General features: G+C 43.0%; 1 long non-coding RNA gene across 1 annotated transcript; it reads left to right on the top strand.

Moving 5' to 3' along the window:
* Nucleotides 1–941: 941 nt before the first annotated feature.
* LOC112545179 (uncharacterized) lies at nt 942–6,844 on the top strand. The gene is made up of 3 exons (XR_003088618.2): nt 942–1,100; nt 4,464–4,545; nt 6,541–6,844. It is a non-coding gene; the product is annotated as an uncharacterized LOC112545179 (long non-coding RNA).
* The last annotated feature ends 512 nt before the right edge of the window (nt 6,845–7,356 follow it).

Below are 7,356 nucleotides of genomic sequence, written 5' to 3'. Positions count from 1 at the left end.
TCGAGTGGGAGGTCCTCCACCTTAGTCTAAAACTCCTGTGGAACTCCAATATTCTGAAGCCATGAGGACCTCCTCATAACTATAGCGGTGGCTGTGGAGCGAGCTGCCGTGTCTGCCACATCCAATGCAATTTGCAGCCCAGTTCTGGCAGAGGTGTATCCTTCGTGGACAACGGATTTTAAAATGGGCCTTTTTGCATCAGGCAAATGTTCCATCAATGCTGCGAGTTTAGTATAGTTGTCAAAGTCATGATTCGACAGCAGCGCCGCATAGCTGGCAACATGTAACAAAAGTGTCGAAGAAGAATATATCTTTCTGCCAAAAAGATCAATACGGTTACTATCTTTCTCCACTGCAACATTCTTATACTGTGGAGTTTTTGCCTTCTGCTGCGCTGCATCTATGACCAGAGATTTTGGTTGCAGGTGTGAGAACAAAAACTCTGAACCTTTGATTGGAACAAAATATTTTTTGTTGGCCCTCTTGTTTGTAGGGGGTGCAGAAGCTAGGTCTGCCATATTTCCTCAGTGGATTCCATAATTGCTTCATCAATTGGGAACGCTATTTTTGCATGCTGGGATGGTTGTAAATTCTTGAGGAGATGATGTTGTTTCACCTGGACTTCTGTTAACTGGACCTCCTGGCTAGCAGCCACTCTTTTAAACAGTTCTTGAAACTTCTTGAGGTCGTCCGGCGGAGACGTATCTCCAGGGATGACGGCCTCATCTGGGGAAGAGGAGGATTGGTCCATGGGTGATGTATCCAGCTGTTGCTCCTACGGTTTGGAAAGTTGACCTTCCTCCAGCTCTAATTGGTGTGGTGGGGAGGCAGGCACATGAGGTTGGCTGAGTTGTGCAAGGATGGTCAGAGGGGATGATTCACTGTGTGTGTGCCGGGATCAGTAGCAACAGAGGGTAATCCTGGCATGTGGTCATGTGACCAGTATGATCAGTCATAATAGTATCTATGATGGTCATGATACTGATGTCTTGGTGAACCCTGCCTAGAGGAATATGCACTTCTGTGTTCCTCCCAGCGCATATCACGACCTGATGGAGTTGGAGAGTGAAAAGTCATCGAGTCCCTCGATGAAGGGAGAGGTGAGCGGGACATATGCCACGCATGAACGGTGCAATGAAATGCATGTCTGAGTGTTGGTAGTAGAGGCGGTGGTGTAATATTAATGATGTTGGTGTTGGTGGTGAGGGAGACAGTGCCAGTGAGAAAGTTGGTGAAGGGCTAGGACTGAGTGCTTTAATTGACTTTGTCCGTGCCTTTTTTGGTTCTGGAGGTGTATCCAGTGTGTCCAGTGCCGGGGAAAGGTGAAATGCTCGTATCGGCGCAGCTGGTGGTGTTGATGCTGTCAGTTGGGGCACGACATCAGTGCCGGAGGCTTTGCCGGTGTGGCTGCTAGTTTTGCTGATACCTTCAGTGCCGAGTGCCTGGGATCCTTTCCTGCTGTTGGCACGGACGGTGCTCAGTGCCACCTCTTTGGGTCCAAGAGTGCCCTGGAATGTGGCAAAGTAGTGCCAGAAGTCCCCAGCTTATCCGCAGTGCTGATCCTGCTCACTGGTACTGGTGGCAAGGAGCGTGCCTGCGAAGAGCACTTCTTCGACACGGACCCCGTAGTCAGGGAAGAAGCTCTGCACTTTTGAGCCTTAGGTGGAACATTGTCCATAGGCTGCAGCGCTTTGTTAAAGAGGAGCATGTGTAACCACATCTCCCTATCTCCACAAGCTGTGAACTTAGAACAATGCAGGCATATCTGAGGCACATGGGCTTCTCTGAGGCATCTAATACATGCCGAATGGCCGTCCAACACCGGCATGGCCTCGCAACATGTGTTCCATTTTTTAAAACCCAGCGAACCCGGCATTGTATGAGAGGACCTATCGAAGTTCACCTCAATGGCTGTGTCTACATTGGCACCCCTTTCTGGAAAAGGGATGCTAATGAGACCAGTCGGAATTGCAAATTCCGTGGGGGATTTAAATATCCCCCGCGGCATTTGCATTTACATGGCTGCCGCTTTTTTCCGGCTCGGGGTTTTGCCAGAGAAAAGTGCCAGTCTAGATGCAATTTTCCGGAAAATAAGCCCTTTTCCAAAAGATCCCTTATTCCTACTTTCAAGCTACTTTTCCGGAATAAGCTGCGAGCTGTCTACACTGGCCACTTGCTTTTCCGGAAAAGCAATAATGATCTAATGTAAAATCGTCATTGTTTTTCCGGAAAAACTATGCTGCTCCCGTTGGTGCAAGACAGCACAGTAGTCTTTTCCGCAAAAAAGCCCCGATCGCGAAAATGACAATCGGGGCTTTTTTTGCGGAAAAGCGCGTCTACATTGGCACGGACACTTTTCCGGAAAAAGTGCTTTTCTGGAAAAGCATCCTGCCAATGTAGACGCGCTTTTCCGGAAATACTTATAATGGAAAAACTGTTCCGTTTTAAGCATTTCCGGAAAAGGGTGCCAGTGTAGATGTAGCCCTACAGTGGCGCACCCACAGGAATATCACTTGAAAAGGAACAATGGCTTTCTACCAGTATTGAGGCTTACCTAGAGCAGAAGAATTAATTTCTAAGTAAAATTAAGTATGAGCACACATAATAGAGCTTTATATTCTGGAAGCTGGTCTTCCTAGGTCAATTTGTAAATGATGAGCTGACTTTTCTTCTGAAGACACTCAAATCATCTCATCCAGGCCGCATGGACCATGCATATGAGAGTAAATGCAGTAAAAAGAACTGGTGAGATAAAAGGTGATGATTAGGCCAAGCGAACAGTATTGGGAAACAGAAGTGATATCTAGTGCACAAAAGCTGTTGCTGAGAAGGAATAGATTCAAATAAAAATTGACTTTGTCTTCAAGGCATATTCTCCTTGATAGACTAATGGTTAGTACTTTAAGTATGCTATTACAGGCAAGAATCAAAGCCTCCCACAAAACTCATGGTCAGATCATCCCCTTGACTTCCATGAGTCAAGAGGCCTGCAGACTGGTTGGATAATGTCAGTAAACTGTGGATCAAGAACATGGTCTTCTCTTCTCTGGGGCTTCATGGATGCTCCTTCACTAGGATTCTGTGAGGCCAATATGTCTTGTGATTTTGAGTATGGGGCAGGAAAGAAATGAGTGGATTGGCTTCTTTCTGCTAATAACATGAATATATCTAGGTCACTTAGGGCACATCTACACAGCAGGGCAAAATTGTAATTAAGATATGCAATTTCAGCTATGTCAATTGCTGAAGTTGAAATAGCTTAATTCAGCTTTTAGCACTGTCTACACAGAAGGAAGTCAATGGGAGAACACTCTTCCTTCAACTGCCCTTACTCCTTGTGAAATAAGGGTTACAGGAGTCAGAGTAAGAAGTCCTTCATCTCGACATTATTTCAAAATAATGGCTTTCTGTGTAGATGTGCATTTTGTTATTCTGAAATAATGCTGCTGCGTAGGCATACCCTTACATACTCTCCTCTGTCCCTTTCTGGGTAGTCTCTGAGGACCTCACAATCATCACTGTACTTGTAACATTCTTCATAAAGCAAGTGCCATCATCCCCATAGGACTTGCCCAAAGTCACACAGGAAGTCATTCACTAAGTAGGACACTGAACAAGAGTCTCCCACATCTTGAGTTAGGGCCCTGAACATTCCCATCTCCTGAGAGGTCTAAGATAGCTTTGTGGGTGATATGGCCATCCTGTAAAGCTTCCCAGGCTTGCACTGATGGGGTGGTCAACGAACATAAAAATTCTTTATGGGACTGAGGAGCGAGAAGATTTTTTTGTGTGGTGCATTTTGATGGTGAATGGCTGGAAAGAAGGAGTGTTAGTTGATATAGGTGGATGGATTTCCTGCACAGATGTTACCCCAGAAGAAATGATGAATGGGGATTTTGGATTCTGTGGATTTCTATTCAGAAATATAAACATACATTAGTGGTGCTTGACAGGCAAATTGACTACATGTTGAACCTCTCCTCCTACCATTTACCTGACCATCTTTTGTTCTTTTTTTTTTTTTTTTTTTTTTTTTTTTTTTTTGAGAGAGAGAGAGAGAGAGAAGCTCATTAACAGAGAGGGGAGATTTTTGAAGGTGCTGGGGGAAATTAGGCATTCAATTCCTATTGAAAGTCATTGTGAACTGGATGTCTTTGAAAGTCCTTTGCTAAGTCAACAGACATTATCCGCAGTTTTAATGGAAGTTGGCTCAGGCTATAACATAGGACTCAGTCAGAAATAACTTGCAGTGTGATCTCACAAAGGGGAGAGAAGCATGGTGAATAAAGCCATGGGAAAAAAAACCCACTCTTCTCCAAACAACTAAGAGTCCTATGTCACTTTAATGACTAACAGATTTATTTGGGTATAAGCTTTTGTGGGCATAGTCTTACTTCAATAAAAGTTTATACTTAAATAAATGTTAGCCTTTAAAGTGCCACAGGATTCCTTGTTTTTTGCAGATACAGATTAACATGGCCCAACTGCTGATCCTGAACTCCCATGGAAAGGTATCTGAGGAGTTAGAGAGAATACTACAACAAGGTAGTCACCCTCTTTCCATCCACAATCTGCCAGATTTTCTTGCTCTCAACCTCCATGGGTGTAGGAAATGATTTCGCCTTCACTTTTTAATTACCAGCAATTTCACCAAGTCCTCAGCTGGTGTAGCTTAGAGCTCTACATGAACCGACACTATGTGATATTCTAGCCTTATTACTTTTTGCCACTAACTAACAGGGACTCAATTAAATTGTTTCATAGGAAGGAAAACTATGAAAGTGTCAGCTTGTACAGGGGATAGGCCAGATAATAGACTGGCTTGCAGTTTCTAACCATTATCTAGCCATGTTCCAAGCAGACATAACTCCATGTGGATTAACACCACAGCATGACTTGGGAAAGGACCTTAGTTCTCAGGTAACCTTACTCCACATTATGCCACAACCACTGCTCATCTAGCTAAACAATTCTTGCTCCCTGCAGAGAGACTGTAGCTTATATTTGTCATGAATATCTAATGGCAAAAAAAAAATTCTGTACAAGAGTGAGTGACAGTAATTTGAAGTAATTTCAGCAGAGCAGACATACAAAAAAGGTAGACTTTTTAGTAATTTCATTGCTTCATATAATATAAATAATCTCCTGTGAAACAATTTTAGCTGCAGCCCAGTGATTTTTTAAAATGTTACCTTAAATCAGTTGTAAAGTGAGATAATCAGTTTGTAAGGGCTTATTACAAAATTATACATTTATTATCCCTTTAGAATCAGACTTTTTCAACTGTTGCTTTATTCAAGAAGATCCATAAAAGTCTTTTTACTGAAAATCTTTGGTTATTAAGTATGGGCTAAATTCTGCACTTCACTGGGATGAGGACTATTAGGAAGGCAAAAAGAATTTGGCCCACATTCTAAAACCAACAGCAGGAATGTTATGACATATCTTTTAGGAACTACAAAATTTTGATTTGTTTGCGGCAAAGTGACATTAAAAAAGGTTTAGCAGATGCTAGCTGCCAGTACCGTAGCTTGATGTGTTACCAGAGCTTACCTAGCATTTTTGACATTGTACAGATTGAGGAATGATTGATAACAACAACAACAAAATAAAAAGAGTGATCATGTAAAAGTTACTTTAAAGGGACAGTGCCGAGCGGTTTAGCTGAGATTTTGCGCCTTCTTTACAAATGTTACACTATGGCTGCTGAAGAATATGTTCCAAATGCTAAGGGATGTACCTATTTATCTCTGGACTTAAACAGCCCCATCCATGACAGTTTCTGTATTCCTAATGTGTTCTATGTGGGAAATTCCCATTGAAGTAAATGGAATTATGCAGCCAAAATGCATCTTGAACCCTCACTTACCAGCCTCTCCTCTTCCTCTGAACTGTCTGATTTCCACATTGGCCTCTCTCCTACTCCAGAACCTCTCAAATGCAGCTGCCGAACATCTTTTCCTTACACAGCAATCTGAGTGCATTGTCACCACTCCTTGCATGCCTTTGATAGATGTGTATTAAGTTAAATGCTCTCACCTTCATGACTCTCCACATCTTGGCCTCAGCCAGTATCACTTCCTGTTTTACCTCCTCTCTCTGCTTTGTAAAAGGCACCATCCTCAACGCTCCATTCACTTCTTTCTCCTATTCCTGTCTAAATATATTTTGCCACAACATGCCTATGGATATGGTGACTTACAAACCCAGTATGTCAAACCACCACTCTCATTTAAATCCCTCCTCAAAACCTATATCTTCTATGCCCTTAAAAAGTGTCTATGGATGCAAAAACCCCATGAAAAGCCAACGTCTCCCCCTTTCTTTATGTTGCATGGTGCTTCCCAACTTCTCCATGTCTGCACTTCACTGGGATGAGACATATAACCTTCCAGACAGTAAAGTCTTCAGGAAGGTGGATGTGTCTGTCTATATTTTACAGTGCCAGTGCTCAAATAATCTTTTAAACGTCATATCTTGCTGAGCTCTGAGAGTATGTATGTATGTGAGTAATACTTGTCCCCACTGTTTATCTTGCAGTTTGGGCAACCAGTCAGCAGAAGGAGCACAAGTGAATATCAAAACCCTATGCATAGAGCTGTACTGCCTTCATGCCCTCTGTGCATGATGCTTTTTTATGTCAATACATGTAGTAACAAGGATGATCCATGGTTTGTGTGCTTCTTAGAATCAAAGAAAACAGCTACATTTTCAAAACAGACTAGAAGGTAAGCCTGGAGAAAGAGGAATATTTTTGGACTGCAGTGAAGTTTCTAAAGAGAATAAAAGAAAAACTTGAGAAGGAAAAATTCAAAGTTTTAAAGCTACAAAAGATAAAGTAGAGTCCCATAAAGATTTGAATGTACACATGGCCAGTATGCATTCTGCTTTCAGTCACTGCATGTGTGCTCTTACTAATGATAGCAGGATAATGCCTGTTTATGTGGGTTTGTCGGAAAGCTGCCAGCTTTACTCTAAATTTGCCACACTGATTTTGTGCTAGTTTGTGAATGACCCACCTTGATTGGATATTTTGGTTTGGCCTCTAACTCAAAAATGGTTTCTATCCTTTTGACTTCATGCAGATCTCCATCCACACTCATACATGGGTTGTAGTAAATAAACAGGCCAGCTTTAGGAAGTGCGGGGCCCAATTCGCGAGGGCGGGGCTGCACTCGCACCATGCGCCTGAGGTCCGGGGCACCGCACATGCGCCGCAAGCCCAGGAGTAGGGCCTTCTTAGGCGCCCCCCCCCCTTAGGCGCAGGGCTCAATTCGGGGGAATTGGCCTAAAGCCGGCCCTGTAAATAAATATAGATTGCAATTAAGTACGCTTGTTAACAATTGTTGTATCTAA

Source organism: Pelodiscus sinensis, chromosome 2, assembly GCF_049634645.1.
Source record: "Pelodiscus sinensis isolate JC-2024 chromosome 2, ASM4963464v1, whole genome shotgun sequence".
Taxonomy (NCBI): Eukaryota; Metazoa; Chordata; order Testudines; family Trionychidae; genus Pelodiscus; species Pelodiscus sinensis.
Note: the sequence above shows the minus strand (reverse complement) of the source record. Positions and strands in the feature narration are given on the sequence as shown.